The following is a 20,277-nucleotide window of genomic DNA, read 5'->3' on the forward strand; positions in this document are numbered from 1 at the left end:
CTCTGTTTGCAGTCTTAGAAAGACATCCTTGATCTTTTATTGTCCTGCCTTTGCTCCAAGCTGCAAACTCCCTGGGGGAAATGGCTTGCCTTAAAAGAGATGCTTTTAGCTTCACTTCCAATCTCTGACTCCTCGTGGAAAGTAATTGCTGTTGCGGTATGCCTTGTGCCTTTATTCTTGCCCCTTTGCCTAGGTGAACAGAAGCTAAGTGGACACAGCTGATTAAAATTCAGGAGGACTTCAGTGTTTCCTTGGAGACTGATTCAGACAACAGGAAAGATAACAAACAGGAAGCAAAAGTGCTCAGTCCAAGTTATAAGATAGTTTTCAGTTCTTCTGGGAGTGGGGGCCTGATTCAGCTGGTGAAACAAAGTGAGTGTTACCTGGAATCCTGGATTCATGAGAGAATCAGAGAGCCACTGGGACTACATAATATCCTAACTTGAAAAGCAGGACAAATCTTCACCCACATCGCCTAGATGTTACAAAGGGATTTACTTTTTCTCCAAATGGTTGAGGAGAGGCATCCCATGTGATGACAGCGCTCACACAGACTCTCAGCCCCAGGAAGCATGGTTACTGTAGGTCCAGTTCTGCTCTCTTTGCCAATCCATTTTTTTCCCTTAAAGCTCAAACTGACCTCCTCCAAGAAGACTTCCTGAATGACCTCATTCGTAGGGATCTCATCCTTAAAGCAAAGGAAATTCGCTCAGGAGGAGGGTCTGTACCATCCCATCACACTTTTACTTTTGTGTAACCTTGGAATTATTCTCTAATTGTTCTGTTCTTAGCTGTCTACACAGCTACATCAGCAGCCTTCTATGTTCTTCATCTCCTGTTATCTCCCAGGCTCCTACTATACACAGTCTAGGCTCGACCAATGTCACTTGGGGTTAGCAGACAGTAGTCTCTAAGTGGCAGGTCCTTGGTTCATCCATCTGAGACCCAGGGCCTCATAAGCAGACTGAGAAAGGGTTAGGACTGTTGACTCAGGGACATTCTTGGCTCTGTATGAATGCTTTGTTTTAAAAACAAGGGGTTTTGCCTCCAGTGCTTTGAAGAGCTATAACTCCATGTCAGCATATTTTAAAGTATGTGCTATATTGGATCCCACAGTCAGGCTAGAGTGCCTCCACACAGACTCCCTCACTTTGCCCTGTGTGCTCCCCCAGAGACAGGGCAGGTGGTAGAATGTGTTCCAGCTGGGTTTATGTCTAAAGAAAGTCAACAAGGAAGTTTGGGATTTCAGCTCTTCTCAAATTCCCCCAGTGTTGCCAACAGCCAAAACAACAGAAAAGAATGAATTTGTTTTATTCATAGGTGCTCCATTGCCCAGTAAGGCCTGCAGGTGTGGATCATGGCAGTGTTCTGGATTTCTAGAGTAAGGTTGCCATCTTCCATTCACATCACCTTCATCCTAGTGAGATCATTGGATCTTGTGTCTGCTCTGTGCCAGTTTGGTAGGCATTAGAGATACAATGGCAAGTAGATACTGCTTATCATCTAGTGGGAAAGTCTGGAATTAATCCACTAAGTAAACAAGTAAGTATGTAATTATCAACTGTGATAAAGGTCCTAAAAGAAAGGAATAGGATGTTCTACAAGAGCAGTATGAGAGGTTTTATCTGATCTAATACAGGAAGATTCAAGGAGGGCTTCTCAGAAGAAGTGATATTTGAGCTGCACACTGAAAGAAAAGTAGATATTAAAACGTAAAGAAGGGTAAGTGAGTGCTCTAGATAGAAAGAGCTTGGTTATTGGAGGAAACGAAATCTAGTCCTTGAGGCTGGATTAAAGGGAAGGAGGAAAGCAAGGGTCTGGAGAGGTAGGGAGGGAATGGATCACACAGGGATGTGTAATCAGTATTGAGGAGTTTGGCTTTTATTTTAGAATAATGGAAAGCCATTTTGAATAGGGGATAAGAACATTAAATTTAAGTTTTCCAGAAGATTGCTCTGGTGAGACAACGGTGAGCAAAAATATCGTTTCTCGATGTCTTCCAAGTATCCCTTGTGTGGGCTGATGAACCACCCAAGTCCTGCCTCTATACCTGTGAGCTAACAAGGGTTATGCCTCTCCAGACCCACTAGAAAGCCCTCAAGGCTTGTTGAAAGGCATAGGAGCCCTAATAAAACTCACGGGTAAGGCATTCAAATCTGGGCTGCTCTATTTCCATCATCATTTTGCCTCCACTCCCAAAGAATAAATCCTTAAAATTATAACCCTTGGGTCCCCATGCCTGGGCAGGCTTACTTCTGTTAGATCACAGTAATCATGGCTTTGACTATGAATTACCAATCCCAATTTAAATGATTAGCCCAAGGTCAATGTTCCCTGATCCAATGGTTCCCTGTCCCCTGGTCCAATGCTCCAGTTCCCTGAACAAGAGGCACATGTGCTCCCCAGGAATGTTGTCAGGGGCTTTTAACACTGGCCCCTGAGAAAGAAAAAGAAATAACTTGTCTTCCCAAGAATATTTGGATTTGTTCTTTGGTATTCATATTTATTCAAAGGTGCTGAAGTTCCCAAGATCACCTTCTGGGATGATCAGAAACTCTCTTGGAGTGGGAAGCGATTCCTGAGTTGAAAAGCCTTTTTAACCAGGTTTGGTTCTGCCTGAGCCGTGAACATCCTTTGTGGTTGATGCTAGCTTTCTTGTGGGCTGTCCCACCTTGCTATTTCCTGAAGCTACTGGCACAGGTGAAACAGGCAAATGAATAGTAATCCCTGGGTTTCCGGAAAGACGTCTTAATTCTCAACAGGTTTTGGTCTGAAAAGTAACAGCTTGTTAACTAGATTTGCTTTACAAATTTTGCACTGTTGGCATTGTGCATCTGGGCTTTTCCCCAGCCCTCTCTGCAGAAATGAGCCCAGAGTTACTCATCCTGCTGCATTTTAAAGGAATTCCAGGAGTGCTCAGACAAGCCGTTGAAAAACCTATGTTATTTCAGGACTTCTGACCATGGATGTTTCAGGCCCCGGTAATGCCATTGAAATTAGAAATGACTCTGTGCCAGAGGTAGCATTCTACTTCTATCAGATGAGGTGGCAAGGCATGTGGGGGTTTATGGGTGGCTCCCTCAGGAAGAGAAGCAGCTTGAAAAATTGGACCTACATGCCCAGCTTTGTCCTTGTAGACAGAGCCTCCTCCCTTCAACCCATTTCTCACTCCATGAACTGATCTGTCCTGACAGCTGCCAAATTAGCCCTCTCACTCCTGGGACTTGCTTTGGCATTACCAGAGATCTTTGCTTTCAAAGTTCACTCTTCATTTAAAAAGTTTTTTCAGCCTTATTTCAGGGGTCAGTTAAACCGATTTAAAACTCTTTGTGGGGAAGGGTAGTTTTGACCAGCAAAGGGTACGCAAGTCTGTGGTGCCACAACTTACTTATTCACCAAAGGTAAGTCTATATTTGAATATAAGTGATCTAAAAAACAATTTTGAAGAACACACAGGTCAGAGGGAATCCTGTGATACATGTCATCTGTCTATGGTTGGTTTTTTTTCCCCCTTCTGATCCATGCGCCATTGAAATTTCTTCTCTGTTCCGTTTCCTCAAATTAGAACAGTCCCTCTGTTTGAGCCTGCAACCTGTTCACTGAAGGACAGAGCCCGAATCCAGTCTAGAGTCTGCTGGAAAATAAAATGGAGTGTTCCTCCTTCAGTCACTGACTGATCATCCCATCCCATCTGTCACCAACCGATGGAGTGGCCTTGGGCGAACCATATGACTGCCCTCTCCTTCTTTTCCTTGTTTGCGGAATAAGGAAAATGTAGCTCTTTCGCTCTCATAGAATTACTGTGAAACTTACTTAATTTGCAGTATGTGGGTGAACTGTGCAAAGTTTTAAAATAGTACATAAATATAGCCATGCTATTATGTGAAGTCGTGTTTCCTATCCTTTCTCCCTATTCTCCCTGGGAAAAAAAAAACAGGAACAAAATCCTTGCCAAATGATGTGATGGCACGCCTAATTTAAGTCCTGGCCAGAGTGGAGAAGGCTAGCACTATTGTGGGACGCATCCAAGAGTTCCTAAGAATACACATACCCTGCATCTCTGTTTTGTTTGCTTTCTTACACTGACTCCATAGCCTGGACCTCATGTTGGGGTGGAGGAGATGTCATACAAATTCCTGGAGACATAGTCTGCTGCTTGTTAATAATATAAATGCTGCAAAGAGTTTTAGCCTGGCTGCCCATATTTGGAGGGCTTGAAGACACATTTTTGTGTGTTCTGACTCCGGCAGTGTCTTTCTTACACTGGAAATTACTGGAGTTTCTGCCATCTATTTTTTTTTTTTTTTTTTTTTTTTTATGATGCAGTAACTTCCAGACAATGAGTAAATGTTTCTGTGGGCAAAGGGGCTGTGTGCCAATACTGTCACCGCTGGCATGCATGGAGTATGGCTCTCAATTTCTCTGGGCCTCATTTTCTTAAGTTGGAGGTTTTCAAATAGCATCCATTGAAACCCTTTATGGGCAGGAGGAGTAGAGATGGACTTAATGAAGATGATGATGATGATGATGGTGGTGGTGATGATGTCAGTGATGATTTGGCACTTGAGGCATCTTTATAAAATGTGGGGTAATAGGGAGAGTTTGAACATTGCTGTCTTCCAGCGCTATTTTCTATGGCCCCCAAATTCCACCAGAACCTTCACTGATTGCTCCTATGAAATATTTATTTTCAGATAGTCAGATTTTTTCTTCTCTTTCCCTTCACAGCTAATAGCTGTCAGGAAGGAAAGTTTAGAAAAAAGGTATTCACACTTACCTGGTAGATTAGGAATTCTCCGCTTGACCCATCCAGGCTAGAAAGGTTTTCTGTGGGAAACAACTGTGACAGGAATTTGGTCAGGTGAAATAGAGACCAGGGCTGGAGCCCTCAGAAGCATAGCCATCTCCCATGAGATGATGATACTTAGGCACAGCTTGCAGATTTCAGGTAGTTCCTGACCCTCTATACTTGCTAGAAGTAAAATGTGCACTTCTAGCGTTGGTTCCACGCTCTATTTTCTGGAGTAATTTTAATTAAAATAGATAGACTTTGACATAAAATAAAGAGGTAAAGAATTCATTGAAAACCTAAACTGCGCTGTCTTGTAGAAGTGGCATAATTTCCTAGTCTCCTCCTGGCTGCCATTATGCTGTGAGCACCATTGACCCAAGAGTTGCTATGACTTTGCGAAATAATGCAGGCCCAAGACTGTGGGTCTGATGGGGCAAGGAGAGAGGTGTCCCAAAGGAGGACTACAAAGTAAGTCTGCTGCAAAAATGTGTAAGGTCCCCAAACAATCCGCATGGCCTGGCCCATCAAGCCCACCGTAATCTACTGACTGAGAAAACAGTGTCATCACACATCTGGCATCTATATTCTTCTCTATCATCTCTAGCAATGATTCTCCACCATGCAACCTTCCCAAAGCCCTCAGTCTAGGACTTTCTCCTTATTCACCAAAAAGGTTTACCTGGCAACTGAGTGACCTTGTGGACGTGTAGGGGCTGGTAGATTTTCCCAAACCTATCCTTAGAGCTCGTCTCAAAACCACACGTTGCTCATCCATCTTTTCTCTGTTCTCACTTCTCTCTCCTCCTTCCTCCACACTCACGTTTACTCCTTGGTGATCGCACAGCATTGCACCATATTCCTGCTTTTATCCTCCACCGTTGGATCTTTCTACACAGTGTTGAGCGTCTGGAAGCAATCTCTCAGCCACGTGTTGACACTTTAGCGCTCTTCTGAAGTTAAGAGCCAGATTTCACAGGCAACATTTTAAAGGAGATTGGGTTGCACTGTTTTGAATCATGACCCATGGAGAGAGGAGTCAAACCAAAGTATTGTGAATAGCTTCGAGAAATCCTGGGGTCAAAACTTCTTAAATAAAGTTTTATGACCTAGTTGGAATGTGGCACAAATGGCGTTTTTGGTTCATTTATTTAAAACAATTGTGTGACATCACTGTTCAGTCACTAGTCTATGTTTATCCCCAAGGCAATTCCTAACAAATGGTGCCAACAACCCTGAGATGCTGTTCCATACACAACAGACATTGTGGGCTACTTTGCTCATTTGCAGAACATGCTGTTTTCTCACATAACAGGTTTTTGTTTTATCCAATCAGTGAAACTGAGAATCTTCAGAAGGGAAATTCATTCTGGCAAATCACTATCCTTCTTAAAAGACAGAACTATTTGGAGTTTTAAATAGTTTAACTACTAACTATTTAACTTTAACTCTGACTGCATTAGTTTTTTTTTCTTTTTTAAACTTTTTATTTTGAAGTTCAAGCTTCCAACTTACACAAAAAATTATTAAAAATAGTGTAAAAGAATATTGTTTGCCCTTCACTCCCGTATACCATTTTTGTTATTTCTCTCTAGGTATCACCATCATCATCATCATCTGATCAATTTGAGAATGTTTCATATGCCTTTATCCCTAAATATTTTAATGAATATTTCTTTAAACATTTTTTTTTGATGTTTTATTTATTCTTGAGACAGAGAGAGACAGCGTGAGAGCTGGGGAGGGGCAAAGAGAGAGGGAGACACTGAATCCAAAGCAGGTTCCAGGCTCCGAGCTGTCAGCACAGAGCCCGATTCAGGGCTCGAACCCACGAACCGTGAGATCATGACCAGAGCTGAAGTCAGACGCTTTACCAGCTGAGCCACCCAGGTGCCCCAGTGAATATTTCTTAAGAATAAGGACACTCACACCACAGTATAATTATCAAAATCAGAAAATTTAATATAATGCTATTATCTAATATATAGACCTTATTCAAATTTTGCCAGTTGTCCCCAAAATACCATTAACAGCATTTTTTTTTTTTTTTGGACCAGCTTCCACAGGTGAGGTACTTTCATTGTCATTTACTTCTAAATATTTTATCATTTCCATTGTGAATTCCTTTTTAACTCATGAGTTATTTAGTAGGTTGCTTTGCTAGTTTATAGACATGTGTCATTATTGCTTTTATTACTTTTTCATTGCTGATTTCAAATTTAATTGCATTATAGTCAGAGAATATGGTCTCTATAATATCCTTGTACATTTGTTGAGCTATCCTTTGTGACTTGAATTGGAGATAAGATTATGTAAATATGTATTTAGGTCTAATGTTGAATATAAGGACTTTTTCCTATATATCTAGTAGATTTGTTGTTCAAACCTCTTAAATTCTTGCTAAGTTTTCATTTTCCTTGATCTCAGTAATCTACACTATGATTATAGATTTGTTGATGCCTCCTTTTATTTCTTTCAGCCTTGACTTTGTATTTTTCAGAGTTATGCTGTTAGATGCGGATAGATCATGAATGCTACATCTTGGTGGATTATTTCATCTGATATTATATAGAGCCTTTACCTTAAAATCTATTTTGTCCAATAAAATATTACTGTACTGGGTTTCTTTTTATTATTATTACATGGTACCTCTTTTTTATTCTTTTTTATTCAAAATTTCTCTTTTGGTTTTGTTTTACTTATGTCTCTTAAAAGAGGAATACAGCTGGATTTTTAAAAAATCCACTCTGATAACTATTTTTACTAGATAAATGTGATCCCTTTATATTTTTTGTGGTATGTTTGAACTGCCTTCTTATTTTGGGTTTTCACCTTGCCATAATTTTTTTTTGCTTTGTAAACTTCTCCTTTTCTGCCTTCTACTGTATTAATAGTTTTCATATACTTAGAATGTTTAGATACAAATTTATTTATTGATTACAGTGGTTCCCTTTAATTTTTAAAAAATACATATTTATAACCATAAACTTATTCTTTTTTATTTTTTGTATTCTTAGAAAGAGAGCACATGCACACAGGGGCGAGGGGCAGAGGGAGAGAGAGAGAGAGAGAGAGAGAGAGAGAGAGAGAATCCCAAGCAGGCTCCATGCTCAGCACAGAGCCCAACATAGGGCTCGATCCCACAACCCTGGGATCATGACCTGAGCCAAAATCAAGAGTCAGATGCTCAACGAACTGAACCACACAGGCTACCCTAACCATAAACTTTTTAAACAAAAGCTAAAGTTATTCATTATTTCTATCCTTTTTTTTTTCTTTTTACTATGGCATAGGCCTAATAGAGATTAAACATGGTGTTCCTTTCCCCCTATCTTACTATTGCTGTATTGAGCTTGAATTATACCCTTTTTAAAATCCAAAAGTATGGTTATGGTTAATATGCATGCCCTCATGGTCAATAATTAATTAAACTCACTGATAAATGTTATCAATTTCTGTCTTATTATTATTTCTTATATTCCATGCCTTGGGTTCACTTTTCTTCTTAGTGAATAACATCCTTTAATATTTCTTTCAGTGGAGTTTTTGTGTTGTTATTGGTAAAAAATCTACTGTTAATGCAGTTGTTACTCCTTTATAGAGAATATATTTCCTCTCCAGAAATTTCTGATTTCTTTTTTTTTTTATTAATGTTTATTTATTTTTGAGAGATAGAGAGACAGTGTGTGAGTAGGGAAGGGGCAGAGAGAGAGAGGAAGACACAGAATCCAAAGCACACTCCAGGTTCTGAGCTGTCAGCACAGAGCCCAATGCAGGGCTCAAACTCATAAACCATGACATCGTGACCTGAGCTGAAGTTGGATGCTTAACCAACTGAGCCACCCAGGCTCCCCAAACCTCTTCTCTTTAATGTTAGCACTCTGCATTCTTAATTCAATGTGTCTGGTAAGCATGGTAAGCATGGGTTTTCTTTATTCATCTTAGCACTCAGCTCCTTTCGTGTGAGGACTCTTCTCTTTTTTCAATCATGGAAAAGCCTCTGCTATTTACATCTCCAAGGATTGCTTTCCTTCTTGAGAACTCCTATTTGCCATGTGTTGTAGCTATTCAAACTATGCTCCTTGTCTTTTTTCATATCTTTTCTATCTTTGGCTGTGTACAGGTAAATCCCTCAGTATGATTTTGCAATTCTTTAATTCTCTATGTATTTGTGTTCAGGCTAGAGCTTATCCTATCAACTGAATTTTTAATTCAAATTACTAACATTTTTAGTTCAAATATTTCAAATAGCCTCTTTTTTCTTTTTTTTTTTTTAATGTTTATTTATTTTGAGGGAGAGTTGGAGAGAGGGGGAGGGGCAGAGAGAAGGAGACAGAAAATCCCAAGCAGGCTCTGCACTGTCAGCTCAGAACCCAATGTGGGGCTCGATGCCATGAACCATGAGATCATGACCTGAGCTGAAATCAAGAGTCAGATGTCCAACAAGCTGAGGCACCCACGCACCCCTCAAATAGCTTATTTTTCATATTTACATAAGTTATTTTATTTATGCCTATTAGTTTTTCATAACATGCTCTTTTTTAAAAAATGGAAGCTGGTCCTTCATTTTATTTCTTTGGATACTCTAAAACATACTCATTTAAAAAATATTTTCAGGCTATTCTATAAAATAATTTTACTCAGGATAAGTAATTTGTTGACTTCATTAACTTTAGACTTTTTTTTTTTTTTTGGTAGAATTTATAATTTTGGTCTACAGGCTTTCCAAATCTTATTTGGGAAGGTTTTAACTTTTTTATTTTCCCACCTCCCCCAAATAGTTTTGCAGTTGCCTCACCTGAGCTTAGAAACAGGTGAAGCTTCTATCTTTTGGTGAAATTGGAGATACTATACATCTAGGCACTTAGCCAGCATTTACTCATTTTCCATTCATAGATTGTGTCTAAGCCCTCTCACTTTCCCAGGCTCACAGTTTGCCAAAAGCCATGACTCCAAATAAGAAATGGTTAAATTTTAGATAAATATTGAAGGTAGATTTAACACTATTTCCTGGGATGTTTGTTGAGAGATATGAGAGAATGGTGATATCAAGATTTTGGGCCTCAGGAACGGAAGGACAGAGTTGCTATTACCTGAGATCAGGTAGATTAAGGGTAGAGCAGAGATATTAGGGCAGGGGAAAATCAGGCGTTCATTGGAATTTGAGATTTCTGTTAGACATCCAATGAAGACATTAAGTAGGCTTTTGGATATATAGGCCTGGAGTTTTAAGAGAGATCTGAGCTAGAAATTTAAATTGGAAGTGGTCAGGATCTAGATTATATTTAAGGCCATGAACACGGATGAGATCATCAAAGGAGTGACGATGTATCCGGAACAGGACCGATGACTGAATCTAAGCATTCTCCAACATTAAAAGTTTGGGAAGAAGAGGGGGAACCATTAACAACAAAACCAAGTAAAGTGGCCAATGAAGTAGAAGGGAAACCAGGGAAGTGTTGTATCCTCACACAGAAAAGAGGAAAATTTGAGAGGATCAAGTCTGCTTAGTAAAATGAGGACTGAGAACTGACCTCTAGTTTCAGCAAAGTCAGTAGATGAAGCAGGGGGAGAATGCCTGATTGGATGGTAATACTTGGCAATTATTTTTTTTTTTAGTGTTTTTTGTTTTTGAGAGAGAGAGAGAGAGAGAGAGACAGAACATGAGTGGAAGAGGAGCTGGGGGTGGGTGGGGGGAGGGGGATAAAGAATCCTAAACAGGCTCTCGGCTCTGAGCTGTCAGCACAGAGCCCAATGTGGGGCTTGAACCCACGAACTGTGAGATCATGACCTGAGCTACCCAGACACCCCATACTAGACAGTTATTTTTAAGCCTCCTTTCATGCACTGTCGACACAGGGGGGGGTGTTATCTACCTCCCACCAACCCCCGGCTTCAAGCAGTAAACTGGCTTTTATCCCCTGCCTTAAGTGAAATTCCCTTTACTTTTCAGAGACCAAACTTCCCAGTGACCTCCCCTTGCTTTCATTCCTATTCCTCAGCACTATAAGTTTCTGGTTTGTTGAGATGTTTGTCCATGAGCCAGCTATCCAGTTTTTATTTCCTATTCTATCTCTTATTACTATGAGTTTAGGGCACCAAAATTATATAAATGCATAAATTTGTGGAGTCATATGGATTGACTAGAAGTTCCTTACACTCTTTAAACATCTGAACATTTTGGACGGTGTGTAGTTAACTATTTAAGTTTTGTGGAAAACTTAGTGGCTTAAAACAGCAACAATTTATTTAACTCATGACTCTGCAAATCAGCAGGTTAGGGTAATCAACTGTACACTCTTCTGGTCTTTGCTGAGTTCTTTAATGCATCCATGGTCAGCCACAGGTCAGCTAAGGAGTTCTGCTTCTGAGATATAACTGATGGTCAGCTAAAGCCAACAGGGGCAACAAAGTTGATTTGGCTATGTGGTCTTTCACATAGCTTAATCTTGTTCACATGGTAGCTGGAGAGAATTCTAAGGGAGAGAACAGAAACTCACCAAACTTCTTAAGGGCTAGGCTTGGAAATGGCACAGCGTCATTTCTGCTGTGATTTACTGGTCAAAGCAGGTCACATGGTCAGTCCACATTCAAAGGGCAGGAAGATAGATACTATCCTTTCATGGGAGGAAGTGGAAAGCCACATTGCAAAGGGTCACGGATACAAGGAAGGGGACGATTTTGACCATTTTTTCAAACAGTGTACTATGAATGGAGTACAAAATGGACTTAAATAGTTGTGGGATGAATTTGAATTAAGTTTCAGGAGAAAAGATGTCAGCAGTGAAGCAAACTAGGAATTCCTGAGTGTTGCAAGTATAGGAGGTAGTGGTAGAGGCTCTACATCAGATTCAGGACAGCTGGATGAGTATTTGCCATAAACAAGGTATGTGCTAGGAGCCAAGGGAGAGTCACAGAGGAACTCCTTCTTGCCTTTCAAGCAGCTATTACTTGAATAAGGGAGCGCAGGGCAAGACTCCAGCTCTACAACAAGGCAGAATATTAATGCTACAAGATGACTGGTCAAGGGAAAATCTTTGGAATGAGGCAAACTCCAAGTGTAGGCTGAAAGGAAGAAGCCGTGGAAAGATTAAAGACTCAAAAGAGAAGAAGATTACAGGCAGTGGTTGCCCTTTTGCCAGCATTTTTATTTAATAGGTAGAAAGGCCAAAAGCCTGAGAAATGCATCAATCCTCAGAAGACAAAGGGAAAAGAATCCAAGTTGTCTCAACTGTTTCTTTTTTTTTTTTAAGTTAAACCAGAAGGAATTTATTGCTTTTAATTTAAAGAACACTTGTATCAACAAGAATTCTGTATGCCTCAGCAAAGATGGGTCCCAGCTTGTGGTAGGTCTGTCAGAATTTCAGGGTGTTACCACGACACCCCCTTCATACTATAGCCATCCAGTTGTTGATATTCTTGGTGCCCGGACCAAATGAGGCCAGGGAGAGCTTAGAGGCTGGTACTCAGAAGGTACATTGACCTGTGGATCTGTAGTCCCTCACTCCAACAATCCTAAGAGTTTCTTTTTATAGAGTTGATTTGTTCTATAGATTCTGCAGAACTGAAGGCTGCCACCAAAAATGTCTTTTGGCTACTTCTTCATCTGTGTAAACCACACAGTAATTTTTTTTTCATACTATCAAAATTTGACCAGGATTTCAATTCTCAGGGGTTATTATTGAAGGTAGGAACTATGGCTGGTCTTCGATATGTCTTAAAGGGCCAGAGGACCACAACCTCCAGGGGAACCAGGTCTATTAAGACATTGCTCCTCACCAAGCCTTTGTTCTCCATGGAGATCACCCGAACTCTACTCACTGGAGTCAGAACCAATCTGACAGAGTTATGGCCAGGCGTTCTCATAACGCTCAATACTTTTTTCCAGGGGTGGGGAGAGATGATTCAGAGATTAGTCAATCATCCCAATACAAAAACTAGTGTACATTTTTGGAAGTAAGGAGGAAACATTTAATAACTGCGCTGTTCATGCTCTGTCTCTGAGATGAATTCAATCCCACACCAACATTGCACTAGGAGTATAAATTTTTGTTACATGAAAGATCTATTCCAGACTCAGGGAAGAGTAGAGATGGAAACAAATATATTTGAATGTGATTATGTGCTAGAAACTATGCTTTATTTTTGCTCATTCACCACATCTAATCAATTCATCTGTCTCTTCAGTTCTGTCTCCAATATTTCTAGGATCCAGTCTCTTCTCTGCATTCCCACTGCCATTAATTTAACTAATAACCTTGTCATCTTCCACTAGGATTATTGTAATAGCTTCTGTTGTGGGCTGAATTGTATTCTCCCACCCAGATTCACACATTGAAGGCTTAGCCTCAAGTATCTGCAGAATGTTACTATATTTGGAGACAGAACTTTCAAAGAGGTAATTGAGGTAAAATGAGGTCCCAAGTGTTTCCTAATCCAATATGACTGGTGTCCTTTCAAGAAGAGGAGATTAGGACACAAAAAGGCACAGAGGTAAGACCACATGAAGACAGAGGGAGAAGATGGCCGTCTACAAGACAAGAAGACAGGCTTCAGAAGAAACCAACCCTGCTGACATCTTGATCTTAGACTTTAGCCTCCAGAAATGTGAGAAAATAAATTTCTGTCATTTAAGCCATTCAGTCTGTGGTATTTTGTTATGTTGGCTCTAGCAAACAAATAGAGCCTTCTATCTCAGTTCTTTGCTTTCAGTCATGTCCTTCTGAAAATCGATACTTCTAAAAGTGGAATGATCTGTCTCAATCACTGGTCTGTGTCACTTGCCTGCTTAAAACCCTTCAGTAGCACCCTACCTCTCCCTGTGGTGTTTTCTACATTTAAGTTTTCTGGAACATTTGTTATTAAGATGTCCCCAGGTATGTAAACTTGGAAACTGTAATTCTCCAACTCCAAGGAGTACAATGTCCACTTACATATTAAAGCCTCCAAGAAGTTTTGTAGCCAAAAAACCCAGGTTAACTTGATTTAACCCAATATTTGCCAAATTTAGCTGACTATGGAGGTTTTTTCTTAGTATAATACACATTATATCCACCACAACTTTGTTCTGTAATACAAACTAGGAAATGCTGCCCTACATAATCAAGTCCACATACTTTAACATGTCATCCAAAATGAGGATCACCAGATTTAGCCAACAGAAATATAGGATGCCTAGTTGGATTTGGAATCATTTGTTGTTTATCTGAAATTCAAATTCACCTGGGCATCCTGTGTTTTATCTGGCAATTGGATATGGGACCCTTTGTGACCTATAATATAGCGAACAGACTGAACCAAAATGAATTTGATAAGAATTCCCCCTTCCACCTCCCCCCCCAGTTAACATGCAAGGAAGAAATGAATTCAAGGTTGACTCCTGGCTTTTAGTTGGATTCCTTGTATTTTCCACCAACCCTTGTTCACTTAAAGCAGTGTCTCTCCTTCCTGGCTGCACATCTGAATCATCTGAGGAGCTTTTAGAAATCTTACACCTTAATCCCAAACCAAGGGATTTAGAATGGGGGTCGCTGAGTGGGGACTTTGAAAGGCAGGGCTGGGAGGAAAGTAAGCAAAGCAAGGGTCCAGGGAGCCAGATTTAAGGAGGCCTTCACTTTCGGGGCCGACCATGCATTCGAGCAACCCTGAGAGTGAGGGCCTCCTTAAATCTTTGTCCTAAACTCCTACTGGCCTCACCCTGACAGGCCCCATTGGTTCAGGATTTAGGGGAAGAGCTTGCAGGGGATTTCTGAGAAGCCCTGGGTCCTATCGCTGCATTTTGTTGCTTTACAAGGAAATTTCAACCCTTTCCAGCAAGAGCTCTAGCCCATAAGCGTGAGTCAGAAGAGACTTCAGCAGGCCAGGTTTTCCTGAAATGTAAACTTGCAGTGGTTTCCTCTAGAAGGCCACACTCAAAAAGTTTTAAATGTTTGGGTTCCTGATTCTTCTTTTCAGTTGAGGCTGGTGATGTTTGAGTAGCTTCTAGTCCCTTGGCAACCCATAACTTCTGTATCAAAGTCAAGTATGGTTTAAACTTTCTGAAAATGTAAGGAAAATATGTGCTTCACTTCTCTATGATTTTATGGATTCTCATCCCCTTTCCTCCCCCTCCTCCACCCCACTGCTTTCTGCCCTTTCTGGCCAGAAATTTCACACCCCATGACTGGCAGTCTGGTCAGAAAGGCACACTGGAGACAGCGTCTAGGACAGCTTGTCCAGGAACAACCAAGGCCAGCTTCAGGAGGCCAGCTCCTTACACCGTCTCTTCCTTCACTGGCCTCCAAGTTCCGTGATATCATTAGCGATCTGCCTCCGCCCCTCTGGTACTGGCTGGTGGCCAGACCCTTTAGGCTGATTCCCAAAGGCTCTGTGAGTTTTAAAACAGTAGGGAAAGAAACTGTAATTTTCCAGTGCTGAAAAAGGATGCTAGTGGTCGATGGAAGCTTCCAGCACAGCCAAAATTAACTTCTTTCTATTGTGATAATTGAGTGATTTTCAATGATGTTCTTCTTATAATTGGGTTCAAAAAGTACCTTCTCAGAGGAAAATTTGGAAGAGAAAAAATGCAAGGCAAAGGTTAAGATAGGGCAGTGTTTGCAGCAATTTCCTGGCAATATCAAGATCACAGAATTACATGGGTGTATCTCACTTGGCTTAATAGCTATGTCCCTGTAAACTTTCACATAAATGGAATTTTTTAAAAAATTAAATCACTATAACTACACGGGGAAAGATTGTCAAATAAAGGAAGGCTTAGGTGCTATACTTTATAAAGTAAATTATCCTTAGATAATGTACCTCATCCCTCCCAAGCACACACACTGATCTTTTTTACAAGTTTGAATTTTTCACAGGCTGGATTTCATGAGCTCTGAGGTCACAGTTGTTCTCAGGCTCTTCAACTGAACTTTTCATAATGTTCTCTGAGGAATGAGTAGCTGCTGGGTTCTGTGGGAACTTTTAAGCTGAAAAAGTCATCCCTGTGGGTAAACTGACCCAAAATCCTCCTTGTCTACCTCCACAGTGATGTGTCCTCTTGAGTACCCAGAGAAATTGGAAACGCTGATGGGGATATGCTGAAGCTAAATGGTGGCAAATTCAACATGAAAAGCAGTATGGTCTCATGTATAGTCTGTGACCAGACTGCTCTGACTCTACCTCTGTCCTCTAGCTGGGTGACTCCCTGAACCTCAGTAGCCTTATCTGTAGAATGGGGCGAACCTAATGGTACTATCTCAAGGTAACACCTGGCATTTTTAAATGCTCAAAAAGTGGTAGCTATTTTTAACTTGCCTGGGCTAGCTCTATTAGAGTACAGGGGAAAAATATCAAAAGACCAAAGATGCTTATGTCTACTGATAAGTGCTGGTCCATGCCAGATACATGCTGAATACTTTCATTTAATCTTTATATCACATACACAACATCGTTAATATTATCCTTACTTCCCAATGAAAACTAAAGCTCAAAGAAGTTAAGCAATTTTCCTTACGTGACACAGCAAATAAAGGGCAAAGCAGGTATTTGAGACCAGTGCTATTGTTCCTTCCACTCTTTCTCAGACCTGAGACCAAAACCCAAAAGCGACTTTTCAAAGATGAAGGTTTAGGACCTGGAGGGTATTTGGACTTAGAAGTAAAATTGGTTCAGGAAGTTCAATCAAGAAAGGAATAGAGGGAAATTCTTTGATTTATTCCATAAAGATTGATTGAGAATCCACAGAATGCTAGCACTCCAGCAAAGATGGATAAGGCCTCACCCCTGGCCTCAAAGTCCACTGGGGAGATAGTCATGCAAAATTACAATAAACCCCAGCCAGTGGTAGGATTTGGGTGTGAACAATGTGCCGTTGGATCCATAAATTTAAAAAATGACCAACTTTACCAAAGAAGGCTTCCAAAGAGAGGTGACATTTGAAGGCTTTACAAGTATCTTATTTAATCTTCTAGTACTGGGGAAGCAGGCAAGGTATGACCCTGGGGCAGAGACAGCTAGGTACCCAGCTAGGATGTAAAGTCCCCTTCTCACTTGTAAAGGGAAGCCTGACTTCACCCGAGCAAGCAATACGGACAGCTCAAAGTCTATATTTTTCTACATTTTCCAGACTCTTTTATAGGCCGCTATCCCCATAAAATGGAAGCAGAGGTCACTGGGTAAGACTTCCAAATAAGCTTCTTAATAAGGTATGGGCTTATGTGGGCTTTTTTTCTTACTCTTTTCCTCTGTTTCCTGCCACCTGCCTAGAGTACAGATTTGATGGCTAACGCTCCAGCACCAACTCTTGTGACCTTGAGAAAGGAGGCCACAACCTACGGACGGCAGGGCAGAAGAACAGAGGAGCCTGGGTCCTTGATGACCATGACTTTCTGTACCAGCATCACACTGCCTCCCTCCAGGCACGTCTGCCTAAATGAAGGAAAAACAAACTTCTATCTTGTTTAATCCCATGTTATTTCTGGTTGTTGTTATTAGCATCTGACCTACTCCTTAACTGGCAGATGCCCCTGAGGTTATTGGTGCCTGACTCTCCAACCCCCATTCTTACCCACCACCCTGTACTGTGGGGCAAACCTGTAGTCCTAATGCAACTCAATAGCCTAGAGTATTTCCTTGAAATTCTAATCTCTTTTGTCAACTGGCCCTGGAAGCAAGCACACAGCCTGATACACAGCGGGACTCAGTAGTGTATGTTGAATGAACACAGTGAATAACTGTCCCTCAACCACTTCCCCAACGAACTATTTTTCTGAGGGGCTGTGGAATGATCCCTCCTTCTCAGATTTCCCCAGGCTGGTGTCAGGATGAAGTCTGTGAGAAATCTGAAGTGCTTGGAGATACGTTTTTTTTTTTTTTTTTTTGAGGCAATAATAAGTTAGAAATCAGAAATAATAAAAATCTAAACAAAGATATACATAGAGATTCCTTTAATTAGGTAAAATTCTTTTAATGGTAAAGCAAAAAATAAATGGTATGAAAGTAAGAGTTGTTATCTCAAGTCCCTTTTACAAAAAACTACTGATTGCAAAAATAACAGACATGACTATAAAAAATTCAAAGTCCTCTCATAACTCTTTCTATATAACAGACTGATAAACATCCTTTCCACTCTTTTTCTATACATAAAAGCATTAAATATAAATGGGGTTATAAAAATGAACTCACAGTGTGTATACTATTTTGCAACCTTTGTTTTTTTCACTTAACATCATATCTTAGACATTGCTCCACATTTTGCATTTAGATTAATCTGGTTCTATTTAAGGCAGGAGAGTATTCTGTATTCCAATGCTCCCCTTTTTTAAAAATGTGTCTGGCTTTATCTTTGACCTTGTGCTGTAAAGCGTCACCAGGTGTTTACAAGAGGTGGTTGATGAGAAGGACATCAGAGATTAACTCACCCTTAACTGGAGTGAGCTGGTTCCTGGAGTTGTCAGGCTGACAAATGTTCAGTTCTGGAAAAAAACAATATGCCAGGATCAATGTTTTATGAACAGAAGGCCATGAAGCTCTGAGCTAGGAGCAAACAACTTGGGCTGGTCAGGAGAGCTGATATGCTTCTTGGATCCCTGAAAACAGCTCTCTCTGAAGCCTTCCTGGCAACTGAAGGCACAGATGCTGGCCTGGGGTTGGGATTTGGGTCACCTGAGAAGCAGGTATCATTCTTCAACTTCACAGAAAATCAGTTCTTGATTGACCTTCTCCTAGAGCATTGAGAACTTGCGGAGATTTTAGGAAGATGGCGGCGTAGGAGGACGCTGGGCTCACCGCGCGTCCTGCTGATCACTTAGATTCCACCTACACCTGCCTAAATAACCCAGAAAACCACCAGAGGATTAGCAGTGCCGGGTAGTCACCATCCTGGGCTCAGGTAGTAGGGAGAAAGTGGTCAAAAAAGGAAGCCAGCAGGCGTGACCTCTGTGCTGGGACATTTGGCTCTCGATGGGGACATGAGCAGTAGGACTCACTCCCACCACTCCATCAAAATTAAATATACGCATAGTCCACACGATTATCCGGAACCCATAAATCAACCTGATTACAGCTACTGTAACCTGAGCTTGCTTGGTAAATGTTGAGAGCAGCTGCTATGAGTGTGGGTAGGCAGCTGGGCTCAACCAAGAAGACTTTGGGGAGGATGGGAGTTAATCATCCAGCAGGATTTGAAAAGAGGGAAGGAGGCCCAGAGGTCAGAGCCCAGCGGCACAGATGCACATACCTGTGGCAGAAGCTGGATGTGGCCATGGCTGTGGCTGTACAGAGGCTGTGTTGGTGGCGGTAGCAGTGGTTCTGGCTCAGCTGTGGCAGGAGGGGTAGGGTAAGGGTATTAAGAAAACCAACAAGGGAATTAGTTCAGGCAGGAAGGAGAGTTTAACATGGACTGCAAGGAACCTGGGGGGTGGGGCAGGTAAAAGAGTGCAGGTGCCACTGGCTTTTGAACCTGTGTTGGGGAGATTGACTTGAATAGATTGGCAATAGGGAGCAGCCGTGTCTTGGGCTGAGCCATCCCTGAGGAAAACCAGGCAGGTCATGGCTGCACCTTCTGAGTCCCTGCGTGCCGTGCGCCTGTAAGGAAGCTGCTCCACCTGGAACCTCACCGCCCCGCTCTTGTGCAAGCTGGTAATACACACCCAGTGTGTATCCAGTATTACTGACTCACTGGTAAAGTAGTTCAGGATTTTCTAGCTGACCAGCTGGCCCAACTAGCATTTCTTCCTCCAAGATGGCAAAGCAGCCAAGCCCGACTTCCAGTCCAGAGTGTCAGTGTCCTCCAGCCAGAGAGCACCAGGATCACCTGGAGCTGAACAGTGTTGGGGTTACCGACCAGTTGCAGCGAGGGCTAACACACAGCGTGGGGAGCCGTGGGGTGTCTCAGTGAGAGGATATGACAGAGAACTTACAGGAGTTAGCTTTGGCTCAGGTGATATTGGGGAGGGTTCAGAGAGGCGGGATTTTGCTCTGGATTGGGTGTTATCAGAAGCAGGGGTAATTCTATGGGTATCTTGATTATTCTTACATAAAAGGCTAAGAGGAGGGAGACAAGGCTAAAGCTATAGTTGGTAAAGAAATATCAGTCACACATTTTAGCCAAGAAAGGGGTATCTTTAGTCATTTTTGTGGTTTGGACAACGTTCTTATTTTTGTCTAAGTCCAGGCATGATTATGGAGTAATCTTGTTTTGCTTTGCTTCATCAGGGTCACAGAGCAGCCTTGGCTGATGCTGGAGTTCTATGGAAATATTTCTGTTAAACATGAGAACATCATGGCCAAGCTGTGAGTGCCAGGCTAGGTCCTAGATATTGGGGGCTGTTTTCTCTTTCTCAACTAGAACTGAGCCCTGTGTCTAAAGACAGCCAGGAACCTTGGAGTGGAAAGAATCTGAAGGCTTGCAATGTTCACATCTTAAGCAGAAACTCCTTCTGGAGGGCTGGAGAAGAGGCTTAGAGAAGCCAGGCGCTCCCGATTTAAGGCTGCCTCTGGTCTCATCATTC

The 20,277-nt window shown here is 41.5% G+C and overlaps 1 long non-coding RNA gene across 1 annotated transcript in view; it reads right to left on the reverse strand.

Annotated features, from left to right (window-relative positions):
* Positions 1-20,277, reverse strand: part of LOC121031869 (uncharacterized) — a 171,555-nt gene that overhangs the window by 81,946 nt on the left and 69,332 nt on the right. The window contains exons 3-4 of the long non-coding RNA XR_005790942.1: positions 19,005-19,084; positions 18,187-18,240 (exon numbers count right to left, since the gene is read on the reverse strand). This is a non-coding gene — a long non-coding RNA (uncharacterized LOC121031869). The remainder of the gene's footprint in view (positions 1-18,186; positions 18,241-19,004; positions 19,085-20,277) is intronic.

Source organism: Herpailurus yagouaroundi, unplaced genomic scaffold (genome assembly GCF_014898765.1).
Source record: "Herpailurus yagouaroundi ecotype Mexico unplaced genomic scaffold, PumYag 141, whole genome shotgun sequence".
Taxonomy (NCBI): Eukaryota; Metazoa; Chordata; class Mammalia; order Carnivora; family Felidae; genus Herpailurus; species Herpailurus yagouaroundi.